Source organism: Dromaius novaehollandiae, chromosome 5 (assembly GCF_036370855.1).
Source record: "Dromaius novaehollandiae isolate bDroNov1 chromosome 5, bDroNov1.hap1, whole genome shotgun sequence".
NCBI lineage: Eukaryota > Metazoa > Chordata > Aves > Casuariiformes > Dromaiidae > Dromaius > Dromaius novaehollandiae.
This window is the reverse complement of record NC_088102.1, coordinates 33,132,796-33,153,745: the sequence shown is the minus strand read 5'-3', so window position 1 is coordinate 33,153,745 and position 20,950 is coordinate 33,132,796. Positions and strand designations below refer to the sequence as shown.

The 20,950-nt window shown below is 36.4% G+C and overlaps 1 long non-coding RNA gene across 3 annotated transcripts in view; it reads left to right on the top strand.

The window, feature by feature from the left end:
* LOC112983269 (uncharacterized) overlaps nucleotides 1–20,484 on the top strand; it is a 34,120-nt gene extending 13,636 nt beyond the window's left edge. The window contains exons 2-4 of one of the 3 annotated variants that reach the window (XR_010389375.1): nucleotides 5,339–5,491; nucleotides 10,308–10,464; nucleotides 17,611–20,484. This is a non-coding gene — a long non-coding RNA (uncharacterized LOC112983269). Of the gene's footprint in view, nucleotides 1–5,338; nucleotides 5,492–10,307; nucleotides 13,769–17,610 lie in introns of those variants that run through there. The other 2 variants (XR_010389374.1, XR_010389372.1) reach the window with 2 other exon arrangements.
* Nucleotides 20,485–20,950: the final 466 nt, after the last annotated feature.

Here is a 20,950-nt window from a genome sequence, read left to right as displayed (position 1 = left end):
TTCTATGCTCTTTTTACAGGGCAATATCAGTAGGGGGACCTTAGCTATGGTATTCATTTCCTTTATTTTCAGTGCTATAATCATGGAACTTTTTTAACTCCCAAGAATAGTAAAGGGTTTTTAATAGGGATGAGTATCAGTGTTTACAGAATTATTGAGATAAAAACAGATAGTAATTTATAAATGTAATTGGTTATGTGCCAAGAGCTTACCAAGGGAAAATTATGTAAGTCTTAAGCAATTAATTCTCATTTTCAATAATACAGCAACATTTTTGATTTCAGTGTACTAGAGTAATTTAAATATCTTATTATTAAATTGACTATTTTTAATCCCTATCAAAATTGCATACATACATGATACCAAAATGAACTCCTAAGAGGAATATTTGCATTGGATGTGTGTAACATTTCCACAGCTAGAAAGAAATTTGACAACATTATCAGAATTAAAGCATGCATGAGGGAACATAAGGTTCATATGCAATAACAGCCCACCTCAGGCAGGTATTGAGGCACAAGGTTGGAAACTAGGTCCAGTATGAAAAGAGAATGATTATCACAAGACCTGGAGTGGGGTTATTCCTCGTAGAAGAGAATACAGGTGCCTTTGTAACTGTGAAAAAAATTCCTTTGGAGAATAACACTAAACATTATTGTGTGACTTGGAATTTTAAGGATAGAATAAATTTTACATTGAGGCAGTGCACTTTTCTTTTTTAAAAAAGCCACTTTCTAGTAGAAATAAAATAGTCCAAGAAGCTAGTACTGTTTAGCAGTGCTATAAGTGAGATAATATAAACAATCTTAAATTTGTGCTTCAAAAAATCAAATGCTGTTGCTTACTTATGAAATGTTTAGAACAGCAGTGCAAGAAGTCTGGATTTGTCTTTCTAGACAAAATCATCTCAGTTTTCTCCAAGAAGGCATAGATGCTTAAATGTGGCTAAATATAGTGATAGTGTGGTTTTATGGGGTGCTTAAACTATGAGGAGTTCTTGGTTCAGAAGGGCTACTGAAAGGCAGCCTGATGAAAGAGGAAATTAAATTTATAGCCTATTAGTGTGAAGTCATCAAATCAAGCTATACTTTCAGGTTACTGTCTCTTTTGCAGCTGACATCACTATCATCCTCCCTGCATCTTGCAAGTATAAGATGCATCAGGTCTACAACAGACCAAGATATCATTCATTGGTGTATTACAGAGGGCAAGAATCTCCCTCTGTTGACAATAACACTTTGTGAGTCATCCAAAATAAAGTCATTTTAACTTCTTAAATAGCTGGCTTGAAAAACTGCCACTAAATAATCGTGGCTGATAGTACAAGCAGCATACACTAGAGAAAAAAGTCAAAGACTACTATTGCCTTCCACCTCTAATACGTACACCTGAATTGTAAAGTTTTCATCAAATGTCTAAAAGGCATATTCGCAGCGACAGCTAAACAAAGCTGGTGGAAAGGCAGTGTGATAAACTCCATGTGGGCCTATGACTTAGGTAACAGATGCTTGGGTAGATTTCTAGCAACACTCCCTCTTTTCCTCCGTTTATTTAAAAATGGAGGGAGTCTTCTATTCTGTCTAAGGGACACACATGCAGGGGGTATTTTTCCTGTATATTCCTCCTATCTCCATTGCTAAAGTAATGGTGCAGAAACAAATAATTCCCCTGCACTCTCTGCTACCCAATAGGTACTCCATGACCTGTCATTGCCCCCTGGGCCCTTGGTTCTTACAGCGGCAGAGCTGCAAAAGTGCTGCACGAAAGCAACCACTATCATTCTGTAGAAGCTGTGTGTCTGGCCAAGTCCCTGCTGAATAAAAAGAAAGCATGTAACTGTACAGCTGTAAAGGTCAAAGTTGAGACTGCAGCAGTTTTCATTCAGTTCCATTATTGTCAGTTCCCAGCAAACACGGTCCTGTAATTCAGGGTATACTGACACAAATGCTACCTGGCTTCATGGCTGATCGATGGTGACTCTGTCTACCCTACTGTGGAAACAGAAGAAAGATACTTAAAAACATTATCACCAAAAAACAGTGGAGAACAACTTGTGTAATATAATGCCTTAGAATATTTCTGCTTACCTCCTCATTAAAACAAGTCCATATTTACATACTTATTCCTTATTATGTAGGTTACTTATCCATTTGTTTTACATGGTTTAATATACTTTAGATGCCAGAAATGATAATTGGATCATGTGGTGTGACATCACAACTTATCAAGTTTTACCCCATATTCTATCTATATCATGGATCTATGTATTTTGTCAAACTAAGAGAAAAGTCCTAATAGATGTATCCTGAGTAAAAACTTAGAAAGCACCCATCTTCCTGCAGGAAAAACAATCCACTATACTAGCATAACTAAGTGAACTGTATCCATGATTAAAAGAAAAGAGAAGACCCCACAGGCTCCTGCAAAGCAAGATAGGAAGAAATTTTTGCCAACTGATATCAGTAAGACAATGAGTTTCAGTTCTGTGACACAGTATGGTTTACTGTATCTGTGGTCCTGTCTCTAACCATCAACAACTGTCGGCGCTCCTGAGGAAATGAAAAATCAAAAATCCATACCCAGAATACATCAATGCAGATATACATCAAGTAAAACAAAACCACTTTGAATTTAAAGGAAATTATTTTAAGGGCTAAATTATAAGGTTTTATGATACACACTGCCTTACTCCGGTGTGCAAACGTGAGTATGTTGAGAGGAAAGCAAGTCTTCCTATTACTGTCATTCTCCTTACTTTTCTTCCCCAACCCAAGAACATGACAGGACTCAGCCTCAAGGCCCAGAAAGGACACCATAATTATTCAGTTTGACCCTCTATACTCCCAGAAGGATGTCTTCCATATGCTGGGTCAAAGTGTATCTAATTTTGTTTTAAGGGCACCAAGTCTCCCTCAGCTCTCCCAGCAATTTTATTCTAGGAACGGTGCATTTCTAGAAGAATTTCTTAATTTCAACTCCCAGTAATTAGCTTGTGTTCTGTTTTTGTCAGCAAGATCAGAAAGCTCAGTGCTATCAGACCCATGCTTAAATGCTCACTGATCACTTACTGATCAATCCATCTCTTAAACGTCTCTTTAATATGTGGAACACATTTAATTGCTTAAGCCTCACACTGTAATGTAAGATTCACTGTTGCACGGTCCTTTGTGTAGCATAACCTCTCCAGCACATCCACATCCCTATGGAAATGCAAACACCAGGGAGAGACAGTATTTTAGCGTGCTCTTATCAGTTCTGGGAACAGAGACAACTTCACTTCCCTTTTTCACTCGAGAGTCCACTTCATTGTCTGTTCAAAGATTTTGTTAGCTCTCTTCTCATAGAAGCACCAAAAACTCAGGTTGAGGCTGTAATCTGTGATAATCTCTAAAACGTGCTCTTAGTCATTGACATCCTGTAGATATAAACTGCTTGCTTTGTTCCCAAATGTGTTCCTTTTCATGTGGCTTTATTAAATCACATTTTTTGGATTATAATCATTTAGATCAGGTGATTTAAATTTCTTTCAAAGTAATCCATCCCTTTATTTTTAATAATCTACCAATCTTCAGTCATTCTTCAACCATATACAATATTCGCTGATAAAGTTTAGCAGATGTTAGATACTTTTTAACAATTTTCAGACCTTTCTCCCTGCTATTCACAGTTTTCTAGTGGAGATGTGAATTATCATGTAACAAATTTAAACCAATTAAAATAACTTGCTTTTTCTAGTTGTTTTTTGCATACAATTCATGTATATCCTTTTACTTACCCATCCTCTCCAGGGATCCACAGAACGCACTTTGAAAGCCATATATTATACATAGAGAGAAAGGATAGGATTGGATCAAGAAACAATTTCCAAAGGATCCTGGAAAAAACAGCCTTGCTGACTGATCTTTTGCCATAGCAATTGTACTTTAAGACATGTCAAAAACCCAGTTTCTCAGACCTTTAGCCCATAACCTGAAAATTCCATCAAATGCAAGGTTTTGAATCAAAGCCTTTACTACAGGTAGTAAGTGAATTAAGTCCAAATATAATACATAAACGTAAGTACTTTTGTTAACCATCCCTGTAATCTAATCAAAAGCAAAAACAAATAGAAAAAGATCTCTCTCAAAAAAAGCAATCTGATAAGAATTAATCATAATTGCTGTCTCTAGTTCCTTACCAGTAAAGTTCCAAGGTAAAAAATCCATTCTTGCACCTGAAATGAAGGTCAGGTTAGCTAATTTGTTATTCTGTGTCATCCTTTGTGAATTACAGGACAACAAAACTGTTTCCCAGTTTTGCAAGATAGAGTAAAAATTGACAATGATTCACTAGTTCCTTTGAGACTTCTGAGCATAGATTACTTAGCTAGTTCATTTGAAACATTCTTTAATGGGAATAAATGTTGCCTTATCAATGCTTTATTTCAGATAGAAAATGTTGCATTTCCATCAACATTTGAATGGTTTGGCCCCAAACCAGCCATTATCTCAACTTCTCTCATTCTGCATGAACTTATAACCTTTCTGAGAAAGATACACCACAGTGTCCAAGTTTCCTTTTTTCCTAGTAGATATTTCTGCAAATATAGTCTAGATGAAATAAAAGTATCCAGAGAGTTGTGTTTCTGCCTTTTTTTTCTTAAAGATAGCTTTTCATAGGAGTCCCTCCCATTTCCTCCTCTCTGTCTTCTATAGGACTTTCCTTCCCATCATGTTCAATAAAAGGTCAAAATCTCTTTTCTAAAAGAAAAGGTCACCTTGTTCCTTGTTTCTTCAGTTTTGCCCCAGATAATGGAAGAATATGCACTGAAATTGTCTATATTCTTTGCAATGCTGGAGACTGCTTAGAAGCTGTGACGGGATTAGGTAAAAAAAAGACTTTGTTTATATGTTCAAGATAGGCTATGACAGCAAAAAAGAGGACTCAGAATAGCTACTTTATTCTTTGGAAGTGTTGTCCAGGGAATAAAACCAGGAAGTAAAATCTAATATTTTAGAGGAGTGCTTTGGCAGGAAGACATTTTTAGTATGTGATATTTCATAATCTGGAAAACGTTTCTTGGTGATATTAAATATTTTAGAGACTTCCTATGTTGACAGTGTTTTGTTGATACTTTTATATGTGATTGGATGTTTTTGTTGGCATTTGTAAATTCCAGGAGTATTTCTGCTTTCAACAGCAGAATCACAATACTAATGCCTTAGGGTTGCTTTTTTCCTATAATAAATACAAAAAGCGTGGAGCATTTTCAGGCAAAGTGACTGATTTTTCCAGCAAGTTCCCAGTTTCATAGACAGTCTTTTATAATCTTTATGAATATGTCTTGTTACTCTTCCAGAAATATGCTGCAGATCTGAACTTGAATCAAATGACTTCACTGGCTATAATCCGTAATGCTCCAAGAATTAACCAACTAAACAGGAATTTACAAATAAAACCTAAGAACTCTGGTGAAGCCTGGGAACTTGGAGGAGAAATGGGACCATATGAGGTAAGAAGTGTGAGACTGAATAACAAGAAAAAAGAGTAATTGAGTAAGAAGGCTGTGTACTTGAAAATTTAGAATATGAGAAGCTGGAATAGGTAGCAAAAGGACTGGTGTCAGTTGACGTAGGAAATTCTGACATCAGCACAGATTGGATTAGTTGAACAAGGAGATGGGGCAGGATAACACATGCAGAGAAAAGAGTGACAATGTAAAACAGAGAAACTAGAATGGGGAAACTTTGGAAGGCTTGACAAAAAGACTGGATTAAAGAGAGAGGAGTATGAAGACCAGAGCAAGGACTGAAGAATCTGTAACAGAAAACTGAGCTTGGATGAAGAAATTAAGTCCACGCAGACATTAAGAACTAATACCTCTTGTTACACTGTTGGTTAAAATCACAAAATTTGGTACTGTCGCTCTAAAAGGTGTTGTATGATAGATTTTTGTTTGAGTCTTCATTTTTTCCAGTTTCATCTTAGGGAAAATATATAAAATTGCATTTAAAATATTACACTAAAAGGGTATTAGGGCTGAAAACTCAAGCACTCAAATCTAGCTGATATGATGGTAAAGTTACCTATGAAACTTATGTTCTTTCCCTTTTCCCCTTCACCCCAAACAAAATATTGTGATAAAGCCTTTAACTAGACAGTGCCCTACTGCTTCTTTCACAGAAAATTACCTCAGCTAGTGGAAAAGATGAACTGTTGAATTTAGGTTGCTATTTGAAGGATGCTCTCTACTAAAGGCCATTGATGATGTGGACTGTCTGATTCCAGAAATCTCGGAATTCCCATGTGATATTAGGCAATTTATTTAAACCAAATCTTTTTGTGCTACGGACTGATTGGATGCTTTGGAGTCCCTGCTTGCTTAGTCAAAGTAAGCAGAACAATAAGCAAATAATATATTACTACATATTAAAAAAAAAAAGTTACAGATGTCTTGATTAAGGGCCCCAAATTTGTAGATACTTTGACCTTAATCTCTCTGTACCTCAAGTCCCCTTTTGTAAAATGCAGGTAACATAAGCTGCTTCATAGTACTATGAAAAAAATGTAGTTACTGTTTGTTAAGAATTCAGATACAGTGACTATGGTCAACATAGAAAAACTCAAAAAGAATGTTAATATTCTTCTGCTTAGAGATGATCTGAAATATATGCTGTAAAGAGGAACTAGGCCCACACACTGATTGATAAAAACAAAACAAATGTTATTCATTAAATGAGCATTGTTCATCCACTTCAAATGCACTATAAAAAAAAAAGTGACCAATTTCACTACATGATCATAACACATGCTATGTTACAAAGCTTCTAAAATCAAAGTTTTATAGAAATCCAATTTTTGCCCTTTCTTAAATGGAATACTCTCTCTTTGTATATCTATGTATACACGTATACATGTATATATAATTGTACTCAATTTATCTGATGAAGTATACAACCTTTAGCCTAAAAGGTTCATGGGATATAGAATTCATTATTAAACCAATTAAGACACAGAATCTGCTCATAGTCTCCAAATGTCGAAAAAATCGTGACTGCCAACTGATTGGAATATTATATGCACTGTAAAAATGCAGTTTCTTCAAGCCTACAAAAACTGACACAAAATATGAATTAATACATTTAGTGCTTCTATATTGTGGAGTCTAGATGTGTTTTCCTAATTATTTACACTTCAGTCAAAAGATTAAGTTAAAATAAAGTAAAATGAAGGTATCAGAGAGCTGTGAATTCTGCTTAGACTCTGAACATGAAATCCCTCTGAATGAGACAAAATGACAGCGATTTTTACTCCGATTTTTTCAAATTACTTACTTTAAAGAGAGTACTTTTCATTCCCAATATAGTTATTTTACATAAGCACATTTAAACCAATTTAAGAGGATAAGTGTTTTAAAGCTCTTTATACTAATTTCATACTGATTTACTGTGCTTGTTCCTGATGCATTAAAGACATTTAATCAACTTTAGTATGATAAAACTTACAGTAAAGACCTTGACTACAATTGAAGCTAGTTCAAAACATCTTAATATGATAAAAATTTTTAAACTACTTGAAATGATTACTTCATCACTCTGCAACAAAATAAAATAATGCATCACTACTCTGAGGTTAGTATTTTGAAGGTCTAATAATTTACCAGATACATACGATGCATTAAGAGTGATTTTAATAATAATTTTTATGATTCAGTTCTTTTCCAGAAAGTTCAGTTTTAAGTTATTCTAATTTTAAAACTAGCTAACAAGTCCAAAATGTTAATTTTAAATAAGCTATTGGCCTATTGCTTTATTTCACCTAATTCAGCTTTAAAGGTCTGCTTTTAAATATGTTTCAGCTAATATGTGAAATCGTTCCACAGTTTCATTCTATATCTTTATGAAGATTTGTCTATGTCACAAAGCTGGAAGTGAATAAAAGTGAAAAAGCGTGGAACTGCCAGTCTCTGTGAGTGGAAGAGCAGTGAAGAAATAATGGTAAAACTAGACACATTAGACTGTCTCAGATATGTAGGAAGAAATACATGATGCAAGAGGTGTGGTTTAATTAGGCTGTAACTTTAACAGTTTAATTCCATTGGGAATTGCCCTGCAGTAACTCAAACCACAAAGGTAATCATTACTTATATTTCCACTTACTGGACAGCTGCTGCCGGTATTCACCACTTCACAGTTGATCCAGCCAGTTTCTAGGACCCCACATATTAGAAAGGCTATTGAGAGCTCTAACCTGTTTCTCCTCTTCTTTACATGCGGCCTTTCATTTCATCTGCTTTCAGCTCTATTCAAATGCCAAGATGTGACAATGTATAGAGTGCCCTGACCCACTCCACTAAGCTGTAGCTATAGGGAAGGTAAAACTACTGACCTGTATCCGTTCTGGTATCATGAGAAACACTCTATTCCACTCCCAATAAAAGGTGAAGTTGCAGTGCCCATATTAAAATAATAATAATGTTAATAATTCTATAGTAGTCCCAGCAGCAAGAAAGGGCTCAGTCTGATGTGGAAGGTTTATGCTGCTTTTTTCATACAGTCAGGAGGCTAAAGAATAAACACTAAAGAATAGAGAATAAAGATACGATATTTGGGCACATCCTCCTTGTCAGTTTTGCTACATACTCTATCCTCATTCTTTGAGAGGGCAGAATAATGGCTTCACAGTGCTTCCATAAACCAATATACGGGTATCCAAAATCTAAGAAGGCCACACTGTTCACAGGATCACCTTGTATCTCTCTCCTGTCTCTGCCAGGTACAATGGCCTATGAGACTCCCGACATGCAACATCCATAGAAAAACATACATAAGAGAATACATTCTGTTACATTTCAAAGAATAAAACAGCACCAAATCAAAATTTTCTTATTTTATAAATATCATTAGAAATTATTAATTTATAGCATGTATTGCAAAGAGGTTGATACATTTTTCTAATGGAATTTTGGATGGAATCTAAGACTGAGTTTGGCAATTTCTATACAAACCCTGAGTTGTGAAATCCATCTGCAGCAGTATTAAAAAAATAATTAAAAAATCCTTAATCCCTAGTATTTTAAAACTGAAATGAGGTCTTTCAAAATAAATAAAGCAAAATAGTAGCTTCTAGAAAGTCTAAAAATTATACAAAAATGGTTTTACAAACGTTTCATCTGTGAGGGCAGAACTTAAATACTGTAGCAGATTATCTGAATGTAGGATCAGATTATAAGTATCTATAGAAAGCACAGACTTTGCTATTTTAAAGCCTTCAACGGGCAAATCTCATAGTATTTTTGCTTTCTTTCTGTCACTGTAGAGAATGGGTCCTTGTCTCTCTCCCAGGAGGGATTTTACTCTCCTCCTCTATTATAGCAACTAAAACTTGAATCAGTGAAGCTGTGAAAGATGAAAAAGAAATAGAAGCTAAGAAAAGTAAAAAGTTTGAAGGCAACTGAAAATTGACAAATAAGTGTCAGAGCAGAAAACGATGGCAGTTTGCCAACCAGCTGGGAAAACTAATTCAGCTTTAGATAAAGAGATTTTAAAGGGGAAAAGGACAAGCAAACTTCAGAAAAAAAGAAGAATAAAGGAGCAAAGAATAAATCCTTAGAGCTGTGTTAAAGAAGAAACATAGGCAGTGCTTTGTTGTTTTAACTGCAGAACTGCAAGAGGGGCTTTTCATTCAGTGAATAGCACTGAAGAAATAGCCATCAAAAGAAAAAAAAGTGGAAGCAGTAGAGTTTTCCTTGTTGCTGTAGCTTGTAGACCATCCCTCAAAAGGGGATTTAAAGTTTAGCTTTTTCTAGACAAATAGAAAACATTAATGGCAATAACTGTTTTCTTCACCACCCTACATATGGACATAAAAATAAGAGGGTGCTACAGAGTTCCCTGTACAAATTCATAACAAGAAGTGGCTGAGATGGTTAGATAAATAAACAGCTGACAAAGAAAATAAAATAACTGAAAATTTCAATGAAAGCCACCTTAACCTAGAAAAGAGAAGTATTTTAGTGAACCAATATGTGATCTGCAAGATTACAATATATATATATTTTTCCATTGGATTCATTGTATTTGTTTTTTCATGGTCAGAGCATGTACAAGTATGTAGTGATGAGTACAGTCTGGTCACAACAGCAGACCAAAATAGCAAGCTGGTATATAAAATAGCATGAAAAAAAGTGATCACAGGTCTGTTTGTCCTATCACCCTCATCTGTCACCAGGCCTTTTAATCAGGCTGTGAATAGGGAGTCAGCCAGATATAATGCTGCTGGTTATTATGCAGAGATCTAATGACTGCATCTACTCTGCCCAATTACAGCATTTTCAGAAGTGTCCTTGAGATGACGTCTCCTGACCATTCAGACTATACAGAGCTTAGTGCTCCCCTCTGGGTGCCCTGAAAACACCACCTCCGAACTCACAAGAGGATTGCTTGGGAGTGCCAGGCTCTGAGAGTGACCCTGCATGTGCACTTTGTACGAACTGTATCCTTTCACCTCCATTAGGCGAGGGTTCGCTCTGCTGCATGAAATTCCCAGAGCAGCATGGCATGACTGACCAGCTTTCACATAGCACCTTGGAGCACCACCTTCCCTTTGAGATGGATTTACAGCACAGGCAGGATGCACAGCTCTCACATTACCACATGCATGTTTGAGAAAAATCTTAAAAAAACAAAAACACTTTTGGCTTGCATCAAACAAAAGCCTTGATATGTATACCTACAATAAAACTCAGGGACAGTTCACCGCATATGTTTCAGATGTTCTTATATATATTTTTTGCAGAGGGAATTATGAAAGGGAAATATCACCCCAAAGTGTATTTTGCAATGTTTCGAAGAGAAAAACGAATGATATGCTATTTTACTGTGAATTTACTATTCAGTATTTCAATGGATCATTCAAACAGAAAAGAAAAGAGTGCTGCAAATAAATTAAATTTTCATCCTGATCTGCACTATTGTTGTCAGCACAGATTAGTAAACTGTGAAATAAGAAAAGAACATGAAGACCCTGTTTGCACTTAGTTGCAAATAAACTGCAGAATATGGTATCGCTAGTTGACATTTCAATTGTGAAAGTTTCTCATTTCCTGCAAGCTTAGGCAAATGAGGGATTTAAGCTATATTTTATTTTTAAGGCTACATTTTCTGGCAGTCAGCTGTTTCAGATTGACAATAAAATTCCTAATGGTAGTTCTCTGTTTTTCTTTTGGGAAGTTGCTTTGGCAGTTTTTATCAGCTCAGTAATTGTTCTTCTGCTACTCACTGGAGTTGAAGCCTACACTTTCAGTAAGGTATAGCAAAAGGATGTTGCCTTTGTGTCTTCCATGGTACTCATCTCAGCCTATAAGACCCAAAAGTTTGTTACCATCTTTTACTTTTTATTGTCTTTCCACATTCTTAATTTTTCATCATCTGTATATTTGTGCTACTATATCAGCTATTTTTATATGGCTTTTCAGAAATTGGAGGTGCTTTAATTCATTGCCTGATCTTTTATAATTATTTCTCTCATTGGATAAACATACCTTATGGCAGGTCTGGTCTCCAAATATATCCCATTCATGGAATGCATTTGAGCCATACCCAGTGACTTTGTTCTCATCAAACTTGTGTAAGCACAAACTGACAGAGAAGGAAAATTATTCAAAAAAAGCTATCACTTTACAAGTACTTTTTCATTCACATCCTTCCTACAATATGGATTTTTCTCGCGAAGTCTTTTCTGATACTTTACCAAAGAAAAAAGAATAACCAAACCACTTGAGATGACATGTTTTTAACCAACTGGGATGAAAAGCTGATCTCACAGGCTTCAAATGGCATTCTCCCCATCACTTTTGATGGGTCTACCTGAATGTGCTCCAAGCTATTGTTTATAATCTGTGATGGGGAGTGCAAACTCCCTGGAGTAGAGGCAGTACGCCTATAGTACTGAGAGCTTTGGTAGTGCTTGATAATAGTGTATGTTGTGCTAATTTTTCTCATGGTTTTAAATGCTGTTTCTTAATTGATATTTTATGGTAGAGGTGTTGTTAGCAGCTAAGTGAGAATTTATGAGTCATGAAAAAATAAGTGGCAGACGTCTGCTATCAATTTCCATTCTGTTCTTCTAGACATTAATAATAATTGCCTATAGGGACCAGAAAGGCTGTAATTCTCATTATAATAAAGATTTTTGATGTAGGTGGGCTTAATCAGACAAATAACTTCACTGGCATTAAGAGAATTACCAATGTGAACAAGAGTCTGTGGAATTAAGGTAATAACTGAACTCACAGTTCTTAAACCGTACGAAGAGGGATGGCTGGCGTTGTGGTTGCCCTTGTGCATGTCAAGTTCAGATCACATTGCACTGGTTCCAGGATACCAAGAGTGTTATCTGCAAGCATATTATCTCGCAATAGCACAAAAAGTATTTATGGCGTATAGAGCAGGGACTTCTAAATTCCTTTTTAATAAGGGTCTTCATGTTACTGCATGATTCATGACTGCTGCTTATGGACTGTTCCCTGAAAAATAGCATGTACTATTGCTATACTATTGCGTCTTTATTGCTGATAGAATCAGGCAACGCTAAGAGAAGCTTTTTTGGTTTTTTTGTCAGACCATAAAAATGAAGTGTTAATTCCGGCTTTAACAATATCTAATTAGTAACAGTTCCTATACACAAAGTTCCCTTATTTTGATTAGCTTGAGTTACCCTGCATTTTTTATAAAGTGTTCCGCAAAATGACTTTTTTTATCATTTCTTTTGAACTTCATTATCTTTTTGATGACACAGTAATTTTTGTTTCTATTTTTTATCTCCTTTTAGCCAGCTTTCTCACTTTGTGCTTTCTCTACAGCAATGCATGCTTTTACCCATTTATTTTGACAACTTTTAATGGAAATATACTTTTTCAGAAGCACATCCTACTACTTTTAGAGTTGTATTTGCCTTTTTAAAAGCTAGTGGCCCCCTCCAGTACCCATTAAAACTAATGAAACTGGGATTTAGCTAAAACTCTAGAAGGTGGACAGAATAGCAAGAAACTAAAAATGGTAATGCAGATAGTTTGTAGCCGTGTATTGAAAACAGCTAGCTTTGATAATCTTTGCAATTTGTGCTAGGGAGTAGCACTCCTCTCTGTGAGTCAAAGAAAGACTTTAGGTACCGTAAAGACTGGCTTGCTGTTAGAAGTACATTTTTATCGTCTAGCTGAAAAATACAGCAGGGAGCTCAAGCAGTTTGTAAGACAAGCACCTTGGTGAAACTTGCTTATAAGATTTCTATCTTCCTGTGAAACAATTCAGTAAGCTTTTCCGAGAGTTTTTTGCTGAGTTTATACTCATGGCTTTATGCTTCTCAAAATTGGAGGGAGGTATTACTGTATCTTTTTTTGGATTCTCAAAGTCTGCTATGAAAAAGTTGTTTAAAATTATTTACTGTGGGCACAGTAAGATTGCATTTACCGGCTTTCCTTAAAAACATTACAACATAAAGGCCATTTCATTTTTAAACAAATAATATTTAACTTCTTTACATGACAGCTTTTCAATTAATGGAAAACCTGAATTCCTTTTCAGTTAGCTTAAGGGACTAAATCAAGTGCAAACTCTCACCAACAAAATCATTACTTGCATTCATTCTTAATCCATGCCAGTATAGCACTGCAGTTCCTTCACATTTTTTTCCCAGTCTGCGTCATTATTTGCAAATCACTAAGTGATGGGACCTGCAGACAAAACAGCTGTAAGAACCAAAAATCTGTTTTTGATTGTAGTCATAAACAGGCGGGTTTTTTGCAGCATAGCTTACCTGTATCACAGGCTTCTGCTATTAAACATTCATTTTCTTTTTCTCCCCAGTCTTTCTTGCTGGGTCTTTTCTTTCATGCTTCACAGATGGTAGAGCCCTGCCAGTGTTCTGCCATTCCAGCAATATGTGCAATATCCTAGCAGAAAAACACGTAATAGAATTACTGCTTGTCCAAACTAAAGTTATTGATTTGTTTCTTTTACACAGTTAATACAGTTTAATATCTTTTGTCTCCTGAGATTTGGCTTTACCACCTAAGCAGTTTAAGTCATCCAGCTTGTTCATGATTTTCAAATTTCTTTGGCTATTGGTAGGGCACAGTATTGGTTTTGTAAAATCATCTGAATTTCAGAAATGAAAGGTCAGTTTTGTCCATTAAGTAAAATGCTTTAAAGAAAATTAATTCTGTCAGAGAATTATAATGGGTTTGAAACTGTATTAGAGTTTAACCTACAGAAAATGTTCATAAAATCTGCATTGTTTTCATGAAGTGCTAGAAGAAGCTTCTGCTGTTTTTTTAGTGTTGTGTTTTTATTCAGCAATACCCACAAAATATTCAGTGAGCCCATAACTCTGGTTCTGGATGTAAGAGCCCAAAGCCTGCCTACATTATGCTCTAGAAGCTTGTGATGTCTTCTGATCCATACTTTTCATCCTTATTGCTCAGTAAGAAAATGTAGCACCTTCTGTGAATACATGCAGAGGCAAGATAGTAGCAAATTAATAAACTCTTGTTCCTTATATACTTACTGCGCTACCAATTTAGTAGTAAATTAACATTAAACATTATGTAAATTAAAGTAAATTAACAACTCCAACATTAACTGGTTTTCTTTTCTTATGGATATATTTTAACAGGTATCAGTAAATTGCTAAAGCGAGTATTGAGTACATGGCTGTAGGTGTCAGGATGCTGCGGGGGATGGGGTCTCCCCGGGGCCAGTGTTGGTGGGGGCTGTGGGGGGCCGGGCCGGGCAGGGCCTGGCCATGGCAGGGCTGGAGCCAGCACCGCTGCGGCGCCGCGGGGCAGTGACCAGCGGCTCCGGGCTGGGCTGCGATGGGGCCGCGGCCGGGGACGGGGGAGCCCGGGGCAGCCATGGCGGGGGGTCTTGGTGCCCTCGGGGCCTGGACAGCAGGAGTACTATACTGCTCAGTCTTCGTTCCTTCGGGAAAAATGGCATCTACTGTAACTGCGTAAGCACTGTTAGCTGGAAACCCGGCCTAAACCTCTCGATAATACTTCAGATGTATGAGCAAATTTATATACACTGCATGAACTAGCATACACGTTCATTGCTGCTGTTGTGGACTCATAAATAAGACATTACCTCAACAGATTTTTGAGAAAGAGAATTTAAAATAAATGCTAAATAATGTTTGAATTTTTATCACGCTCATGATAATTTTGCATTAACGAGCGTAAACATTTCATGTTACAGATAGCAATACAAAATTTTGTTCCCTTTTTTGGTCTGTATATGCACTGTTAGTCTTTACATTACAGTCCTTAGCTTGAAAGATTTCTTCACCTGATTTTTCTCCCTCCAAATGATTTATTAGTCAAGAACTAATTTGTTATGGAGATGTTGGTCTTATCCTTAATTATTTACTGAAGAGATCTCTTGCAATAAATAATCTTTGGGCCTGATCACTAAGAAACTGTAAAATAACTTGCATTTCAAGTACCAGACACAAAAAGAAGTATCTTTGGGTAATGCAATTTGTCTGTGCAGCGTAAACAAATTATTTTTAATAGGTACATACAGTTGTTCAATCTGATAACTGTTTTTGCCCATGTTGCCTATGCCTTGTGATTCGCTGAGATCTAAGAAATTGTTCACAGAAAGTCTGATGTTGTGTTTTTATCCAATTAACTCAATAATCACAAGGATTTGGAATTCCCCGCCAATACAGCATAGTTCAAAATTGGTTGATACTAACTTGTCAGCTCAGGTGGATTAATGGCTGGACCTCATTAACAGATTGTGTGAATGCTCCTAATCCATTTTAAGATGAAGCCAGACAGGTTAGTTTAAATCATCTTAGCAGTGTTTCGATGATCCTGAACTCAAATCAGTGTGAGGATGTACACATTTCATTTTCAGCTGTGTTTTGTTTCAAAGGTTTCTCTCTCCCACTGGTCTCTCAACCATTAGCTAATATCCATCTTCTGAGAGTGGCTGACCTCACTCACTCCTGCACCCACTGCAGTCAAAATGAGTTGAGTTATCACAGTTGCATTATTTATTTAAACTGTTCCTAAAATAATTTTATAGGAAAATTTTGTCAAATTTTGTTTTTTGGAATCTGAATTTGTTATTTGAACTAGGTTCTATTTCTTCTGGGCATTTGAATAATTGTATTTGACAGAATGAAATTGCCTATAAGAAGCTCTTTAACTGAAATACTTGTGTGCACATCCTTAAAAGTTAGTGGAGCTACGCTGATATGTATCGAATGACAATGGAGCTTATAATGTATTACAACAATATCATAATGGAGGAGAGTGCATCAAATGCATGTTTCATGACATTGTTTTAGTTGCTGGCAGGATTTTTCTTAAGAAGCATCATCTAGCAGTGGAAACATAGATAAGATTTTATCTTTTCAGATTGGTAAGTATTTATGAGAAAAGGGAACATAGCAATTCCTTTATATAAATGTTGTTGTTGTTTTCATTAGGAAATTTGGATACGTTACCCACCCACAGTTTCATGTGTCTGTTCTGTAAAATGGGCTAGATTCTGTGCTCTAACTAGACACATAGTCTGCTGTAACCGCTTTATATTATTAACAGGTGCAAAAGAGCAGAAATGCCGTGTTAACTAATTAGTGGAGCATTTTATTGGGAAAGCAGAATCCCCAGGCCGCTTCAGTCATCCTCAGTCTAAACGTGGGTTATATTATTCCCGAAGTTGCTCTGCCTCCACTGACAGAGTTTGTCCTCTGATGGGAACTCTTTCAAGTATCTGAGTTCTGCATATTTATTGGATAATATGAATTCTTCTGTCCCCTAATTATAACTACTCTAAAGCAATTCCAGAAAAGAGTTCATTTACTACTTGAGCTATTTACTGTTATCAGTAAGGGTAATGTTCTAATTTCTTCTCCTCTAATTTACCCAGGAAAAAATGCGTTAGATGCATTCTGATCTCCCCCACTCCAAATCACCCACTATATTGTAGTCATGTTGTCACACGGCTACACAGTCAAACCCTTTATACTCAATGGGCAGCACTTTAGCTAACTAAGCCCTTGTATTTAATGATGCATCTCCTTTTTAGCCTAGTATACTTTCATGTCCACCATCACTCTCTCTCTGTATTTTCCTCTGTTCTTGCACAATGGTTCACTCATTTATCATACCTGTCACAATTCCTTGTTGCAATTAGACCTTGGATACAGTTTTTCTCTCCAATTCTTCTTGCCCCACACACCAGGAGACCCAGGAAGCAATAGGGTCACTGATCAGAGATATCAAATAGTAGTGAGTATGGGACTGCGACCCATCTTCCACAGTGTTACACTTAAGCCACGCATGAGAAATCGTTTTCTTCCCAAACACTCCTCATTTGAGACCCAGTGGTAGAGGACACTTGCCTTTCAGTGCTTGCCAGAATTTAACATAAGAGCATATGGCCACTAAAAACCCTAAATGATGAATATAGCACTTAGATATTGTAATAGGTGCATGTTTTAAAGCAGTAAGAGAAGGGTTTTGCAAGGGTTGAGGATGGGATGGAGGGAAAGGCAAAATGATCCAAGAATTTCAGCCCATCTCATGGACTGATACAAACAACTGTCCTCCGATTACAGCTTGCTGCTACTGCTGCTGCTGCTGCTGAGTGCAATTGCTGTCTTACTGTATTACTGGGCAATGAATACTTCTGGAATATATGTGCATACACTGAAGCTTGGGAACATATCTTCCATGTAACTGCCTGAAGACAGTGAAGAGGTTTTCTTGCTGACAATGGTTCTGGAGGCCAGCCAAACACTGGTGGATGTCTGAATGTGGAGAATGTCAGGGTCCTCCAATCTGCCAACCATGTGGAAATATACTTCCTCAGCATCGGCTGCCACCATCACCAGGAGAGGCAAGAAAAATGAAAGGCTGGTTCCTCAAAAGGAGCTCTGTGAGAGAGCTCTGCAAGCATCACCCATCCCTTTTGGTTCTCTAGTGAGGAGAGGAAGTTTGTTCATCTTGATGGCCAATTTAGTTCTACCAAGGGAGAACACCGATCTCTTGTTGTCTAGTAAAATATTCGTGCAGTTGTGTCCCAGACACTTCCGCTCCACCTCCTCAATCCCACAATAGCATCCTCCCTCTTCCTTATTGTAATTGGAAATCAAACAGCAACATGCGAATCTTCATGATCTATTTTGGTCTTGCATGATTTGAAATGTAGAATAAAATTTTAATAATTTTTAAAGTTCAGCTAGCTCTCATGTACAGAGAGGTTTTATTTGTTTCAACTTTTTTATTTATGACAAAAGTCTACGTATCAGTGGCTCTGTCTTCCTGTGTAGCTCTGCGGTACCTACTTTGAATGAGCAGACAGGATGAGTTACATCAGTAGTCACTGTTCTTGCAATACAAAACCTCAGCCTACAAGGTCTCGGCACAATACACATTGTGTTTTTCAGGTTCTGTTAATGTTTTGCATTCCTATATCTTTTAGAGTGTTCTGTCTTGTAGCACTGAAACAGAGTTTGGAGGAAGATTGCTCTTTAGTTTATTCTGAGGAATACAACAAAAAGTTCACACTCACAGAGACAGAAGCATATTTAGAGTTAAGAGGTTAGATGCTTTTATTACAATAGTGGTACCATCTGAGTCTGTTAAATAATTCACTTGACTTTGCATAAGACATCATACATTACTTTCTTTAAACACGTTCTGCTCTTCAAGTTTTGCAATACTCAAGAATATTAGGGAAATCACAAAGAAAGTCTGACACTAAACTGAATATACAATTAGTTTACATAAATGTTTCATATTTAATGTAACAAGTAAGATGATTGTAACATCCTGTATGTATAGTTAAAATTTATGGTAACATTACCCTGGCTGGGTTATTCAAGAATTGAAAAGGCCTGGTTGTTTTACTACTTTTCACACAACTTTTTAATCAGTTCTCAACCAGTGGGAGCTGTAGCAGTACTGAAGTATCATTATGTTACAGATGAGGCACAGCATGCTTTGGAACCCAAGTAGTAATCTCTCCTGGATCGTTCCTGGCTCTGTGCTGGGCCAGCTCGAGTCCCTCTGGATTATGTTTATAGAACCAGGGGCCCTAAGGAGCATGGTGTTGACACATCTGTATAGCTTTAGACAAAGACAGCAGAGTTCAGCTTGGCTCATTGGTTTAGGCATTTGGCCAATATTGCTGGAGCTGGTGGCAATAGTGTGAGGGAGAGAAATAAAGGGAGAAAGCAAGGAAGCAGTAATGAACCCTGGGGCTGAGCAGAGGGGAGGCCCTAAAGCTGCTGGTAGCAAGGTATGATTGCAAAAAGGTGGAGAAACAATGTTATGCTACACATTTTATATTTAACTGCTTTAAAATTCTATATTTTATAACACAAAAATAAATGCATATATGCAGACTTATGTATTTTCATGCATGCAGGGACGCACACACGAGAGAGAGAATAAGAAGAGATACATGATATTTAATGACATTAATTTTGCATTTCTTGAGTGTCTAGGATATTAGGTGCAATTCCAGCAATATATTCATGCAAGATTTTTGTACTTAATTCCATGGAATGGGTGTTAGATATATTTTAGAGAAAAACAAAGCAAAATAGATATCCTGAGCTATAAAGCTTGTCAAACTGTTCAATTTTATTTAGGGCATCTTAGGAACATGTAAATAAAGACAAAGTGGCAACATATCCAAGTGCTTGTCAAATTTAAGGAAACAAGACTATTTTCCTCCCATGGAAAGCAATTCTTTAATTTAAGAACGCTTACTGGCTTGAAAGATGCTATCGGTGTTGATTTTGCCTTTAGATAGAGAGAAAACTTGCTATAGTGCAGTCTACAATATAAAGTTATAAACTTACACTCTTAGCTTGCCTCCATCAAATTCAAGGGCAAAGCTCCAATTGACTTCACTGGAGCAGGGATGAAGTATGGGACTAAATAAAGTTTCAGCCAGCTTGAAATCTATAGCAGACAGACTCATTCTGGTTGTAAAAGTGTCCTATATACCACTTTTCTTGACAAAAAGAAAAAAAGTTTCTGAGTTTCTCTGCTGAGTGAAGGAAATTTTATTTTTAGCACCAATGTAATTATTTTAAATTTATTTCAGTATCTTTATTCTATTTGGCCTCATACTATATTTTGAACTTTTAGTGCAAAATTGTAAATGTTTGCAATAGGTTATGCTTAAGAAAAAAGGAAGTTTTAAGACTAACATTTTCCCTATAATGCCTGCTAAGCTACTTAGCTAAATCCTTCTTTCTCTTATAATTTGCCTTATCTGTTCTTCTAGTTTTTCCTAACTGAGTTCTGTTGTGGGGGCTTATAAAATTTATTGTGAAACCTAAAGATTGTACTGTGTTGAATAAATGATTTCTTTGACTTTCTGGTACATTGTAATTTCTGAATTGCTATATATCCAGGACTAGACTGTTTTTGCTGTTACAGTTTTCTTTATATTAAAAGCCTTCTGTGTCTTTTAATACCTATTCCAATGCCTCTGTTCCTTTCCTTTAGATGGACTTAAAAAAAGTTTTCTTTATAGCCTTAAATCAGAAAGAGAAATTAGAAAATAAGTATTTGTTAGAAATTATTTTTTCAGAAATAAGTATTTGTCACTTAAATACAGAAATAAAACAGATCTGTACTTTGAGTTATAACACAGAACAAATAGTATGGGCATTGCTATAAGGTTGATTTTTTCTTTAATGTTGCTTTTTAAGATATCATGGTAAAGGAGAGAAATCATGTTTGCAAGCCCCATCTTCCCTCCTTTTTTCCCCCATGAGACAACGTGGGGTACCCTGGTAAACGAATAAAACTGATCGGTAGAAGGTCTCAGGAGCAAAACAGTAGCTAGAAATGAGACAGCTGAGAGATGTAGGAGACAGGTGACAGCAAAAGCAAATGCATAAAGCGTGGAAGGAAAGTAACAGGCCACGGGATCAG